This window comes from Ostrea edulis, chromosome 8 (assembly GCF_947568905.1).
Source record: "Ostrea edulis chromosome 8, xbOstEdul1.1, whole genome shotgun sequence".
Taxonomy (NCBI): domain Eukaryota; kingdom Metazoa; phylum Mollusca; class Bivalvia; order Ostreida; family Ostreidae; genus Ostrea; species Ostrea edulis.
In genome coordinates this window covers 70,375,959-70,393,503 of record NC_079171.1, presented here as the reverse complement: position 1 = coordinate 70,393,503, position 17,545 = coordinate 70,375,959, and positions in this window count along the sequence as shown.

Genomic DNA, 17,545 nt, shown 5'->3' with positions numbered 1-17,545 from the left:
TTACCTTGTCGGGGTGTGATCCGTCTACAGGGGATGCTTACTCCTCCTAGGAACCTGATCCCACCTCTGGTATGTCCATAGGTTTTGTGTTTGCCCAACTATATAGTTTGTATTGCTTATAGGAGATATGAGTTTGATCACTATTCGTTATCTTCACCTTGGATTCACCCTTCATGAAACATTAATAGGAATGATAACAACACCATACAATACAATGTAGATTAATATTATTATTTGCAGATTGTAGATCTGGTTAACTGGCTTACGGTTGGTTAGACATGTGGGAGTTGGATTCATTTCCCTCCAAAGTACTAAGCACGAATGTATGTCCATGATTTACTTAACTCTCTATTTCATATCTTATAGGAGGTGTTCTATTGGTCCCAGTTTGTTATATTCACCTTTCATATCAACATGGCAGTAAAAGCAATTTTATACGATATAAAAAGCGGGTAAAAATGGACAAAATGTTAGTCACAAGGAGACAGATACCTAGATGAACTAAAAACAACTCCTAAAAACGTCCTGGGTGTCGCAGAAACAACTAAAATTATTTCTAAAATGTAAAACGTTTATAAGACAGGATATTGAATGCTTTTGTGCATAGGATGAAGTCGTATAAATTGTTAAATAATTATTTAGAAGGTGAGATAACAAGATGACATTTTAAATATGACAGTAAGAACGGAAATGAAATGGTTGATGAATGAAACTGATGAATTACTAAAGCGTAACAAAACAATCACTGAAATGAACGATGTAAAACTGACGATGGAGAAGATGAAATGATCTCGTTCGGCATCAAGTATAGTTGTTAGTTTACCGTGTGATATCAACTTTCAATAAGCTACCTAAGTATGAAGCAGAAGTGGGCGACTCTGTGATGTCTTTCATTTCAAGTTCAATGGGATATATCGAATTGACATATCAATGAAAATGTTTAGCGTTAATATATGATACGTCGTAGATATATGTGAATGTGGAATTCAACGCCCCAGGAACATTTTATTCTTCTCAAGTACAAGTTTTTGAATCAATTCCGCTTCATAGGAATACAAAAAAACTGTCAGCTAACAAAGGAGTACAAATCTTGCCAATTTGGATTTTTAAAAAAAATGTTGTAAAACATTTAAACACCTCTCACTACACAGTCGTATGTTTATGTTATCTTAATATTTATCTTAAGACTTTCTTACAAATCTCTTTTGTTCTGATGCGATGGTAACATAAAACTTTTTTTGCAACATAAAAACAAAGGGAATTGACACTTCCCAATTCAATAAAGAGCTGCATGAGCTAGCTCAAGCCATACTTTATGACAACTACACTACCTAATTGGAGTATACTGGGTTTTTTCTTAATCTGATTTTAAACCAAAATAAAAAACTGTTCACATTGTGAAGTTTGTACAGAAAAATACAGTCAAGCAACCAAGAAATATATTCTGTTTGTTATTATGCTGAGGAGGGCAAAATCGTAATGTTTGAAATTACACCACTAGAATATCAGTATCGCTAAGCACACATTGCTTAAACTCGCTGTAAACGCATGTTGCTCTAGAAGGCATCCTACTTATGTTTATTCATCCAAATAAGAAAGAGCAACTGGAACTAGATGTAGCAATCCGAAGCATTAGGAAGTCCCTGTACTGCTTCTAAAATGGATATTAAAGTCATCGCTTCAGAATATATATGATCGTTGTAACGATCTAGTTAGCCAATGTATTCTAACATTGGGTGATTTTTTTCTCCGGCATGTCCCATGCCGATTGTTATGCCATTCTTGGCATAATGATTTTAAATACGTATATCTCCGTTTACTTCATCGATATGTAGGACTCATGACTGGTTCACCGGTCGACAGGGAATTCTTACTCCTCCTAGGCACCTAAAATCACCTCTGATGTGTCCAGGAGTCCGTATTTGACCAAATGCCGGTGATTTATTACTTATAGGATTTAGGAAATTGATCACTGTTCGTTATCTTGACCTTTCGTAGTATTAATTTAAGAGAAACACAATCAAGTAACTCAAGCTGTTGAAATCAAGCATTGGGTAATTTAGTTGACTGGATGTATATGTGTTTAATGTGCAGATTCACATTACCTTTAATGGGCGTTATTTAACATGTATGCTGCTATCTAAGAGGTGATTTGTATTTTTAGATGTATCGATGTACACATCTGCTTCTTATAAGTATATGTGATCAGTAGGGTGACTATCTAACGAGGACACGGTTTGAGTTTGAAAGCAATGTATTGCTATAAAAAAATATTATGAATTGTGGAGTTTCGTTCTTGATATAATGTTTGAAACCGATGGCAGTGTAAGTAGATAAGAGATGGAGGGCATAAGAGATGGAGGACATAAGATATGGAGTAAATAAGAGATGGATTAAATAAGAGATGGAGTAAATAAGAGATGGAGTAAATGAGATATGGAGTAAATAAGAGATGGAGTAAATAAGAGATGGAGTAAATAAGAGATGGAGTAAATAAGATATAGAGTAAATAAGAGATGGAGTAAATAAGAGATGGAGTAAATAAGAGATGGAGTAAATAAGATATAGAGTAAATAAGATATGGAGTAAATAAGAGATGGAGTAAATAAGAGATGGAGTAAATAAGAGATGGAGTAAATAAGAGATGGAGTAAATAAGATATAGAGTAAATAAGATATATAGTAAATAAGAGATGGAGTAAATAAGAGATGGAGTAAATAAGAGATGGAGTAAATAAGAGATGGAATAAATAAGAAATGGAGTAAATAAGAGATGGAGTAAATAAGAGATGGAGTAAATAAGAGATGGAGTAAATAAGATATAGAGTAAATAAGAGATGGAGTAAATAAGAGATGCGGTAAATAAGGGATGGAGTAAATAAGAGATGGAGTAAATAAGAGATGGAGTAAATAAGATATAGAGTAAATAAGAGATGGAGTAAATAAGAGATGGAGTAAATAAGAGATGGAGTAAATAAGATATAGAGTAAATAAGAGATGGAGTAAATAAGAGATGCGGTAAATAAGGGATGAAGTAAAGCAAATGTCTCTCCTGCGTTTGCTATCCTAAAACTATATATCTAAGTAATTGAAAGTCATTCTATAAACAAGCATATCTCCATTTTTTTCCAATCAGCATATAGGACTCAAGGTGGGTTTGACATGTCAAAGCGGGGTGCGTATTCGTCCTAAGGACTTGATCCCACTCCTGGTATATAACGTGTTTGCCTAACTCTTCATTTTGCATTATTTATAGGAGGCATGGTACCGATCATTGTTTCTTATTGTCACCTTTCATATCAAACAGGTATTATAAGCAATTATATACGGGTTGGATTGTTATCAATAATCTAAGAAACGTTAACAAGGTGTAAATGACTACAGTAACTAAAAACCAAACGATGGATGTCGCACAAATGTCTAGAACTATTTCTAAAATATAAAACGTTGATAAAACAGGCTACGTAATGGTCCTATGCATGGAATGAAGTCAATCAAATTGTTGAATAAGTATTTCAGAAGGAGAGATAACAAGGTGACCATTAAAATATGACAACATGAATGTAGAAGGGAAAGTGAATGGTCAATTAATAAAACTGATGGATGCCTGAAACGGAACTAGATATTCACTGAAATATGACGGAATGGTTACCAAAAGGCACCTGAATGTTACCTGAAATGTGTTTGAAATGGGACTGGTTCAGTGGAAATTAAACTGTGACTGAATAGTCAGTTCTAAGTAATTGAAATATTACACATTATCACTACAGTGTTGTATATCTATATGTTCTGAGTGTTTAACGTTTATATTCTTACCAATCTCTTTTGTGATTTGGTGTGAGTGACAAAACCATGGCATTTTAGAAACTCCCTGCAGCAATGAGAACAGAAAAAAAGAAAGATGAATATATGATGGAAAATGCTAATTGTGTAACGGTTTGTTCGTTGTTGAGTTCTAATCAACTGTATGTGTTGTTTTAGAATATGTTTTCGATTTTGGGGGTAAGTACACTAGTATTTGTATTGCAGCTACACGATCCTCATTGGAACATCGTGCTGGTTTTTATTGATCTGATTAGAAATCAAAAGAAAATAGTATCTACACAGTGAAGGTCGTACAAAATAAATTGGTCATGCAAAGAAAACCTTGTCAGTGTTGCTTAATGCTGATGACCAGCGCAGTACTCTAAAATTATACGGTAAGCCGTTAGAATAGCACTATTCCTTATCAAACAACACTTAAATTTCCTGTATGAGTATATGACTGTATTATGCACCCTATATGTGTACAATCGTTCGAATAATAAAGAACAGCAACTTGAACAAGATGTAGTACTCTAAAATGCATTATTACACGTTTGGTACAATGACTTTGAAAGTGTTTGTGAGTTGTGAATTACCCAGTACTGCTCCTGATGATATGAATCATTGAAGGGTAACGAAAGTAAGTTATTCGATGCGTTAGAGTTTACCACAACAGGGATCCATTTATTGATGATATAGATTATTAATTTTAGGATCCACATCATTTTTGATTAATTTATCTAACATTTATATGGATATCTAAGAAATAGATCGATTGTTTAAAGATATTTCGATTTACATACATACTAAAATACATATGATACATAGATACTGTATCTAAACAAGGAAGTTTAAATTTGCAAACACCGTATAGCTATTGATAAATGCTGCATTGTTTTGGAATGTTGTTATTACTACAATGCTTGAAATATGTTATAGGGGGGAGTAAACAAGAAATGAGATCAGGAAATGACAACACAATATCGTTTTCCTGGGTTCGCTATCTTAATACAAATACCCAGTGATACTTGCTATATGACACCCTTCATATACAGCATCAATCTTTTATTCGAGACTAATCAATGCCGATCCGTATACTGTCAGTGTAGTTCAAAGAACAATAACTCCCCTAATGTTTTCCTGAAGATAAGACCGTTGTTGTAAAATCATGTTACCTTGTCTGGTATAACTACTATCTACAGAAACTAGTTTCCGGGTATATGCTGTTGATGGATATTTCTGTTATTAATAGTATCTATCTGTATATACGTTTAATAAAAAAAATAAGATAGTAAAAGATTATCAACATCATCAATTCCATAAGGAACACTAAATATAATGTGGACTATAAAATGATGAAGAGGACAATCAAGGATTTCCGGAAGTATGGAGAGTGACAACAAATACCCTGGAAGAGTAAACGTTACCGGCTAGACGGCCACAGCGGTGGAGTCATGTTGTTAGGTGTGTAGGTGTATGAACCTGTATCCCTACCGATTCAGCACCTTGATGTCATTCAAAAATTGGCAATCTGCTATACACAACAGGGACATTGTTATCGGACTACCAGGCAACATGTAGGGAATATGAATCAGTTTATTTATTTATCAAAAAAAAAACTAATATGTCGGATAAAAATAAAAATTATTACGGTTTTTATTGTTATAAAATAGGGATGTTGACAATTACATAAAACTTTAGTAAGAGTAATGAAACGATCTTGAAACATAAACTTCCTTTAGGTTAGTCATTGGAAAAAAATTAAATATATGTTCACTTTATCAATATATAGGGCTCACGACAAGTGTACCGGGTCGACATGGGATACTTACTCATCTCAGGCATTTGGTTGAACTTCTGGTATATACAAATGTCTGTGTTTTCTGAACTCTGTATGTTGTATTCCTTATATAGGAGTTATCAGATTAATCATTTTTCTTTATATTCCCTTTTCAAATCGTATTGGTAAGAAAATATATTATATATTTGCCTTGAATTATTGCTGATAATCGATAGAATGCTGTTTACAAGGAGGCAAAGTAGCACAGAAATAAAAAGAAATAAAACATACCTATGTGACTCAGTCCCTGACACTTTAATGTAAGTATTTTAGGATTGTTTCCACTTAATTTTCTTTATTTATGATAGCCTGAGTCCAGACAGGAACTCTGTTCTGTTCAGTTAATATGTACCTCCAAGGAAATGAAATAGAATAGAAAAACAGAAAGAAAATGAATAAAAAACATTTGATGAAAAAGATAATTGAACCAGGCAAGATGATCGAGGATTCCAAGTGTTTGATCAAGTTATACCAAACAAAATCTACATGTGAAAACTTACTAGTAGAGGGGGAAAAAAACAATTCTTAATTTAAAAATAGTGTTCATGTTTGTGGAGAAGATAACATTACATTCCCCATTCGTAGCTTAATTGAGTTATAACTCAGTTTCCTAAATTAATAAACATATTAGTTAATTGCATTCATATTTTTGCACAATTGGGTGGTGTTTAGTGAAGTATAATGCTCTAATATATCATTAATTTGTCCAAAAGTACAAATAAAAGGCATCCACGTTGTAAAGTTCGTACAGCGTGATTTGGCCATGGAGACAGGAATTAACCACTGTGACTTCATTTACCTAGACCACTTTAGAAAACCAATATTTCTAAGAAATACAACACACGCAAATTAATTTTCATATGTTAACGCACTGCTCTTAAAAGCAGACTAAATCCGTTCATTCTAATAAGAAAGAACAACCGGAACTAGGTATATAAATCTGAAGAGTATATTGTCACCCAATTATAACTACATGTTTAGTGTAAGCACTTCTCTATGAAGTGTCCTTTGAATGTCTACGTCATTGTGAATTATTCAATTCTTCTTTTGCAGTCACGGCTAATTGAAGGGAAAACAGTCAATATACTAGATGTGTTAAAGTTATTCATTGTATGATGTCTTTGATTGGCTATATGGAGTATCAATGCACAATAATCACATAATTTTGAATTGATGGTAGACAGAGTTAACTTTCAAACCATCGCCATTCAATTCATAGCAATGTGTTGCATAACGTCACCTTTTCCTAAGAACATTTTTATATTACTTGAAATCCCGTTAAAACGTCTAATCCGTTATCGCCATTTACCACGGTATTTTATTACAAAATTATGTATTTCAAAGTATTAATTGACCCCATAAACCGCCACGGGTGCACATGATATATGATGTAAAAATGGTGATAATTGATCTCCGACATACACCTGGCCAGACAGGATCCCGGTAATTACTCTATAAAATACACAGTGAAATCACTTAGTATTCACTCTATATTTGTTTTACATCATAGAAACATATATTAGTTTAGTTATGGATTCGCTATAAAGGACGATTCTGTTGAATTTCAAAGAGAATCATAATGCAATCCAGCTCGGCCATGAAACTCTTGGCAATGTACACAACAAATAATCGATATTTTTTATTATTTGATGGGACGATTTCATGAAAGAGGAGACTGTAGGTGTTATAATGGATACAAGGGATACAATTCCTGTCAAACATATCCTAGATAATGGTGTCTCACCTTCCAGGAAAGGGCTGTGTAGTGCGCTAAATACCAATATTGGACAGTGTTATAAATAATTAGGAACATAATGCTTAAAGGTGTTTTGTATACATATATCATTTTCAAATGAAGTCTTATAATCGACCGGTTTATTTGAATCATGTTAGATGATTTGAAAATAAATTCTACGATATGTGTTTATATTACCGAAATTAGGTATTTATTGTCGTTAAACCCCCTGAATTCAAAGACATTGTTTAACTATTACAACGCAGACCGCGTCACCATATTTAAATCACAATGTACCTATTAAGAAAGTGACGTTAAGAAAAATGTTAGCATGAAAGCTGGAGATAACGAACAGCGATCAATCTCGTAACTCCTATAATAAATACAAAATAGAGGTTGGGCAAAAACAGATTTAAATGCCAGTAACTTAGATATCAGTAACAAGGAATCAGATAACAACGCGAGAATGGAGTTACCTTTTGAAGTCAGTAAATAATGAGGTTACCAAAGAGATGTTTAGGATTTATTGTGAAGTTGCTACTAGTTATGAGGTCAGTAAATAACGAGGTTACCGCAGGGATGTTTAGGAGTTATAGTGAAGTTGCTACTAGTTATGAGGTCAGTAAATAACGAGGCTACCGCAGGAATGTTTAGGATTTATAGTGAAGTTGCTACTAGTTATGAGGTCAGTAAATAACGAGGTTACCGCAGGGATGTTTAGGATTTTTTGTGAAGTTGCTACTGGTTATGAGGTCAGTAAATAACGAGGTTACCGCAGGGGTGTTTAGGAGTTACAGTGAAGTTGTTACTAGTTATGAGGTCAGTAAATAACCAGATTACCGCAGGGATGTTTAGGATTTATTGTGAAGTTGCTACTGGTTATGAGGTCAGTAAATAACGAGGTTACCGCAGGGGTGTTTAGGATTTATAGTGTAGTTGTTACTAGTTATGAGGTCAGTAAATAACGAGGTTACCGCAGGGCTGTTTAGGATTTATATTGAAGTTGCTACTAGTTATGAGGTCAGTAAATAACGAGGTTACCGCAGGGCTGTTTAGGATTTATATTGAAGTTGCTACTAGTTATGAGGTCAGGAGTCTGGTTTTCTTAAATGCTGGTTTTCTAAAAGTTCTTGTTTTTTCAGTGATGTTATCGTAAAACAGTTTTTATTTACAGTACTCACATAATAAAACATGTTTTTCATCGCTGACAGAGCTGTTTGAATGATTTTATCTAGTTTAACATCCCTTCGGGATTTTCTGTTTCTACTTGTATCACTCTGTTAAAACATTAAGATTACGGATTTTTTTTTATGGGCAACCTAGATAATGTGTTTTATCGACAATTTTGAAATTAGTAATATATTATTGAATACTAAATGTGCCATACGATACCATTAGCTAAACATCAGAAGTTGAATATCAGTAATTTAATGTTAATGATTAAAAATCACATAATAATGCTAACATGGGATTACTGTATGAAATCAGTAAATAGCGAGGCTACTGAAGGGTTACAGTAGTTGTTGTGAATCTCTTAGTATGTATGATGTCAGATGTATACATTTTTAGGTGTTTTTCAGTGCTGACATAAATGTCTATATGTTTCATGTTTATGGAGGATACTATTTCTTTTTAAACTCTCATAGAGATAACTGCTTTTACTTTGTTTAACATCTCTCTCAATATTCTTTTCACTTATATGAACAATTTGCTGACAAAAACACTTTTGTTTTTCCAGCTGGCAGAGAAAAGGTCTTTGTTTTTCAGTGCTGACATATCGTAGAATACATTCTTTCATTGCTGACATAGTAAACATTTTTTTTCAGTGCTGACATAATAAACTATCTGTGTCAGTGGTGGCATAGTAAAATATATATATTTTTGTTTTTCAGTGATGACATATGAACAAATTTGCATTTTTCACGGCTGACATAACACAACATATGTGTTTTGGTATGCCCGTCAAAGATGGGAAGTATTATGTTATGGCGTCGTCTGTCTGTCATGACCCTGTAGGTAAAAAATAAAACGAACTGTGAGTTCATGGATCCTACTACCTGGTACATTTGCTAACCGTGCTGATAGAAATATATCTATTGTTTTTCAAGGTCAGGGGTAAAATACAAAGATTGTAACATCAGTTCATAGGATATTGTTCTCCGAGGTCAAATGACAAGGTCATAGTATATCTTATTAGGACACATTTCAGGTAGTGCTCAAACGACGGGCCCCTTCAGAATACGATGCATAGTGTAATACTTATAGCACGATTCGATATTTGCAATATCATACAATTTACAGAATAAACCAACACTAGTATTGGAGAAAAAAAAACCCACTTTTTAAGATGTAGAATTGTAAGAAGTAGGTACAGTTTCTAAAGTCAGTTGGCCCACAATACCGATGATTTCACTTGGAGCTCAAACCATGATATTCAAATAAGGGATAGATTAGCAAATTCAAAATTTGTTCAATTTGATCAGCAAAATGATTTGTGTCATATGACAAGAGCTAGAAGTTGACATAAAATAACAGAAATGCCATTTTCAATGCAAATATTCACAGATTCAGGTGGATTTCCTTTCAGAAAACATACAGCGCGTGCGTCGAGCAAATTCGTATTCAATTATGTTTTTTATCTTAAAATGATACACAATATAAATAATTTCAATTAACTAATATAATCCAGGTGACTAAAAACTCTCCATATAGCCAAAAACTCCAATTAAAAAATAATATCCAGGTAAATGAATACACTCAATGTAACTAAATATTTCACAGGTTACTATAAATTCTTCGATTAACAACAAACTTCAGATAACTAAAAACTCTCCATATAGCCAACAACTCGAGTTAATTAATAAATTCCAGGTAACTAAAAATTATAAAGATAACTAAACACTTTGCAGGTTACTAACCAAGTAACTTATAACTGCAGGTAACTAAAGATTCCCAGGTAATTAAAAACTCCAGGTTACTAAAACACCCTCAGGTAACAAAATACTCAACTGCTAAGTAATACCTCTTCTGGTAACCAAAAATAAATCAGGTAACTAAAATCTATCTTTATGCATGGTTATGAATAGGATGTAAAGGGCTTACAAAGGCTGTTGTCAGTCGACGGGGGGTGCAAACTCCTCCTGGGTACCTGCTGTTACATCTGGTATATCTAGAAGTCCGTGTTTACCCAACTCTCTATTTTGAATTAATTATAGGAGTTATGAGATTAATCTATGTTTGTTATCTTCACCTTTCATGTAGCCATGAACACGTTGTTGGTTTTGATACAGATGATCAAACATAAAACATTTGACAAGCTGCCCACTCAGGCCAAAGTATACCCAATGCCGGCCATGGCATTCATCGAAGATGACAAAACTCGCTTCAGTGTCCTCACTGCACAGTCGCAGGGGCTAGCCAGCTTACAGAAATGGTAACATCCAAATACTATCTCGATATTCACAACCAACAAAGGACAATACATCTCAATATTGACAATCTACAAAGTACAGCACAACTCAATATTCACAATCCACAAAGTAAAGCACAACTCAATATTCACAATCCAAAATGACAACATATCTCAATATTCACAAAAAGAGGACAACAAATCTCAATATTCACAAACAACAAAGTACAGCACATCTCAATATTCACAATCCACAAGGGCAACACATCTCAATATTCACAATCCACAAGGGCAGCACATCTCAATATTCACAATTCACAAAATGTTTAAGGACAACACATCTTAATATTCACAATCCACAAAGGACAACACATCTCAATATTCACAATCCGCAAAGGACAACACATCACAATATTCACATAGTACAACACAACTTAATAATCACAATCCACAAATTACAGCACAACTCAATATTCACAATCCACAAGGGCAACACATCTCAATATTCACAATTCACAAAATGTTTAAGGACAACACATCTTAATATTCACAATCCACAAAGGACAACACATCTCAATATTCACAATCCGCAAAGGACAACACATCACAATATTCACATAGTACAGCACAACTCAATATTCACAATCCACAAAGGACAACACATCACAATATTCACAATCCACAAAGGACAACATATCCCAACATTCACAAAGTACAACACAACTCAATATTCACAATTCACAAAGGACAACACATCTCAGTATTCACAATCCACAAAGTACAAAACAACTCAATATTCACAAAAAGAGGACAACACATCTCAATATTCACAAAGTACAACACAACTCAATATTCATAAAATACAACACAACTCAATATCCGCAATCCACAGGGAAAACACATCTCAATATTCACAATAAGTAAAGGACAGCATATCTCGATATTCACAACCAACAAAGGACAACACATCTCAATAATGACGATCCACAAAGGACAACACATCACAATATTCACAATTCACAAAGGACAACACATCTCAATATTCGCAAACAGAGGACAGCACAACTCAATATTCACAATCCACAAAGGACAACACATCTCAATATTCACAATCCACAAAGGACAAAACATCACAATATTCACATAGTACAACACAACTCAATAATCACAATCCACAACTTACAGCACAACTCAATATTCACAATCCACAAATAACAACACATCTTAATATTCACAAACAGAGGACAGCAAAACTCAATATTCACAACCAACAATTGCAACACATAATAATAATAATATCCTTTATTTATACAGGATTGCACAATTAGTTGTATAAACTAGTTTACATTGTGGTCCTGTCTATAACATATATACATATCGATAACATAAAATATCACAAAGCATGGAAATATCACAATTTATATACATACAGATAAGAACTAAATGAAAAGAGACAACACACACACGAGTATCATTGAGTGTCAAAATAATGTTTTAGATAGGGTGATTTAAAAGATGTGGTAGTTGTACATTTTCTTATTAAATCTGGTAACGAGTTCCATAAAATTGCTGCTGAAATGATAAAATATCTTCTAAAATAATCTGTTTTGGCTCTTGTAACATAAATAATATTTATAGAGCTCTGTCTTGGATTTCTTGTGTTTACCTCATTCACAAATCTAAAAACATGTAAATACTCTGGAGTCATATGATGTAAAACTTTAAACATAAGAATAACTTTTCAATAAATAAAATAGTCAATCAAAGGCATCCATCTCAAATTTGATAGCATGCAAGAAGTTGACACTGAATGAGTTACTTTGATATGTAAAATGATTCCTGCTGCCCTCTTTTGTATTTTAAAAAGCCTATCAATATTTGTCTTGTTCTTTGTACCCTGCCATACTGTACAACAATAGTTAAAATGAGGAAAAACAATAGTATTGTAAATTTTGAGTAGTGCCTCCTTTGACATAAAAGTACTCAATCTCCTTAAAACACCTAGTTTCTGACTAAGTTTTTTACATAAGGCATTTGTGTGATAAGACCACGTAAGACATTCATCGATGTAAACGCCTAAAAGTTTGGCACATTTGACATTTTTCTATAAAAATTTCATCAACATTAATACAAAGGTTTCTACATTTCGATAATTTCTGTGACGTTCTTATTAAAATACATTGTGTTTTCTTTAAATTTATTGTCAAATTGTTTTTATGCATCCATTCCATAGAATTTATAAGATCATACTTTATTTTTTTTCAATTACATCTAAGGATTTATCAGAAACATCTTGCGTGGCATCATCTGCATATATATTGACTGTAGAGTGCTTGAGACATGTTGGGTAGTCATTTACAAACAGAATAAAAAACAGAGGACCCAATATAGACCCCTGACGGACTCCGATGGTAACATTTTTTTTTCCCTTTGAGATGATCCCTTTCCATTTGACACATTGCGATCTTTCATATAGATAAGAATGAAAAAAAATAAAAGTTTTTTTCACAGATACCATAAGATAAAAGTTTGTGCATCAATACATCATGATTAACTGTGTCAAATGCTTTGCTTAAATCAATAAAAAGTACACCTGAAGGTTAACCCAATATTCACAAAGTACAAAACAGCTCAATATTCATAAAGGACAACACATCTCAATATTCACAATCCACAAAGGACAACACATCTCAATATTCACAATTCACAAAGGACAACACATCTCAATATTCACAATCCACAAAGGACAACACATCACAATATTCACAATTCACAAAGTAAAACACATTTCGATATTCACAACCAACAAAGGACAATACATCTCAGTATTGACGATCCACAAAGGACAACATATCACAATATTCACAATTCACAAAGGACAACACATCACAATATTCACAAACAGAGGACACCACATCTCAATATTCACAATTCACAAAGTACAACACATCTTGATATTCACAACCAATAAAGGACAACATATCTCAGTATTGACGATCCACAAAGGACAACATATCACAATATTCACAATTCACAAAGAACAACACATCTCAATATTCACAAATAGAGGACAGCACAACTCAATATTCACAATCCACAAAGGACAACACATCTCAATATTCACAATCCACAAAGGACAACACATCTCAATATTCACATAGTACAACACAACTCAATAATCACAATCCACAAATTACAGCACAACTCAATATTCACAATCCACAAAAGACAACACATCTCAATATTCACAAACAGATGACAGTAAAACTCAATATTCACAATCAGCAATTGCAACACATCCCAATATTCACAAACTTCAATACAACTCAATATTCACAATCCACAAAGGACAACACATCTCAATATTCACAAACAGAGGACAGCACATCTCAATATTCACAATCCACAAAGGACAACACATCTCAATATTCACAATCCACAAAGGACAACACATCACAATATTCGCAATTCACAAAGGACAACACATCTCAATATTCACAAACAGAGGACAGCACATCTCAATCTTCACAATTCACAAAGGACAACACCTCACAATATTCACAATTCACAAAGGACAACGCATCTCAATATTCACATAGTACAACACAACTCAATAATCACAATTCACAACTTACAGCACAACTCAATATTCACAATCCACAAAGGACAACACATCACAATATACACAATCCACAATGGACAACATATCTCAATATTCACAAACAGAGGACAGCACAACTCAATATTCACAACCAATAATTGCAACACATCCCAATATTAAAAAACTACACCGCAACTCAATATTCATAAAGGACAACACAATTAAATATTTACAATCCACAAAGAACAACACAACTCAATATTCACAATCCACAAACGACAACACAATTCAATATTCACATAGTACAGCACAACTCAATAATCACAATCCACAAATTACAGCACAACTCAATATTCACAATTCACAGAGTACAAAACATCTCAAAATTCACAATCTACAAAGGACAACATAATTCAATATTCAGAATTCAGAAAGGACAACACATCTCAATATTCACAATCCACAAAGGACACCACATCACAATATTCAGAATTCACAACGGACAACACATCCCAATATTCACAAACAGAGGACAACGCATCTCAATATTCACAATTCACAAAGGACAACACATCAAAATATTCACAATTCAAAAAGAACAACGCATCTCAATATTCACATAGTACAACACAACTCAATAATCACAATCCACAAATTACAACACAACAAAATATTCACAATCGACAAAGGACAACACATCACAATATTCACAATTCCCAAAGGACAACACATCTCAATATTCACAAACAGAGGACAACATATCTCAATATTCACAATTCACAAAAGACAACACATTAAAATATTCACAATTCACAAAGGACACCACATCTCAATATGCACAATCCACAAAGGACAACATATCACAATATTCACAATCCACAAACGACAACACATCTCAATATTCACATAGTACAACAAAACTCAATAATCACAATCCACAAATTACAGCACAACTCAATATTCACAATCGACAAAGGACAACACTTCTCAATATTCACAATCCACAAAGGACAACACATCACAATATTCACAATTCACAAAGGACAACACATCTTAATATTCACAAACAGAGGACAACATATCTCGATATTCACAATTCACAAAGGACAACACATCTCAATATTCACATTGTACAACACAACTCAATAATCACAATCTACAAATTACAGCACAACTCAATATTCACAATTCACAAAGAACAACACATCTCAATATTCATAAAGTACAACACAACTCAATATTAACAATCCATAAAGGACAATACATCTCAATATTCACAAACAAAGGACAACACATCTCAATATTCAAAATCCACAAACGACAACACATCACAATATTCACAATTCGCTAAGGACAACACATATCAATATGCACAATCCACAAAGGACAACACATCACAATATTCACAATCCACAAGGACAACACATCACAATATTCACAATCCACAAGGACAACACATCTCAATATTCAAAATCCACAAAGGACAACACATCTCAATATTCATAATCCACAAAGGACAACACATTTCAATATTCACATAGTACAACACAACTCAATAATCTTAATCCACAAATTACAGTACAACTGAATATTCACAATCCACAAAGGACAACACATCTCAATATTCAAAATCCACAAAAAACAAACACAACTCAATATTCACACTGTACAACACAACTCAATAATCACAATCCACAAATTACAGCACAACTCAATATTCACAATTCACAAAGGACAACACATCACAATATTCACAATTCACAAAGGACAACACAAATCAATATTCACATAGTACAACACAACTCAATATTCACAAACAGAGGACATTACATCCCAATATTCACAATAGATTTGAATGTATATGTTTGTATTTTTAGATATATGTGTATATTGGTGACAGGTGAGATCCAGGTTATGCTGGACAGGACGCTGAATCAGGACGACATGAGAGGTCTAGGTCAGGGTGTCCGAGACAACACGCTGACCCCAAACAGATTCAACCTTATGTTTGAGTCCCGAAGTGCTCCCCCGGTAAGTGATCAAATTTTGACAAAGCATTTTTTCGTTCTATTACAAAACAACTTTTACCAATCACTATTTTTGTGTATTATGCGTGAAGCTAATGTGAAGTTTATACATTCAGACTGTAAAGTTAGAATGTAGTTAATGCATAGTTACTGTATATTTAGTGTAAAGTTAGTATATATTAAATGCATAGTTAGTGTAAAATGTGTGTATAATTAGTGTTAAGTTAGTACATATATTGAATGCATGGTTAGTGTAAATTGGTATATTATATTAAATGCATAGTTAATGTAAAGTTAGTGTACTGTTAGTGTAAAGTTAATATATAGTTAGTGTAAATTTAATGTATAATTAATGCAAAGATAGTTAGAAGTTAGTGCAAAGTTAATGCATAGTTGTTGTAGACTTAGTGTATAGTTAGTTTGAAGTTAATTTATATTCAGAATATAGTTAATGAAACGTTTTTGTATCCTTTGTGTAATGCCAATGAGTGGTGCACATAAGAATTAGAATGTTACCTTAGCACCATAAGGCATGTAAACATTGTGACCTATCTGCTAATTTTCTTTTATAGATCAAGGACAAAACAAGTGGTTTTCCTTCACTCCAAGCTCACATGACCTATCTGCACCTAGTCCATAACATTCAGATTCTACCCCAGAAAAGCTCAGTCAGTGTGCCGCCATTGGTTTCTCAGCATTCCTTCCTGTCGGGATCTTTACCGTGTGATGTGCACCTACTCAATCTTCAGTCCTTACAGCAGAGTTATGATGGACCAATCGCACGGAGCGATGACTCAGCACTCCTATTACACAGACTAGGACTGGATTGTGGGATTTCAAGCCATGAATTAGCTTGTGCTGATACACAGGGGAAGGTAAGTGATTGTGGGATATGTAGTAGACAACAGACACACAGGATACCAAAACTATTGTTAGATATAGGGGATTATGGGATATCTAACTTAAGGAGGGACACCAAGGATTGCGGATTATCTAACTTAGGGAGGGACACCAAGGATTGTGGGGGATGTAGCACTGCGTTCTAGGTTAGGTATGTAAAATTGCGGAATGCTTAGCTTTGAGTTATATACAAGGGAATTGTGGGATATCTAACTAGTGACTGAACATCA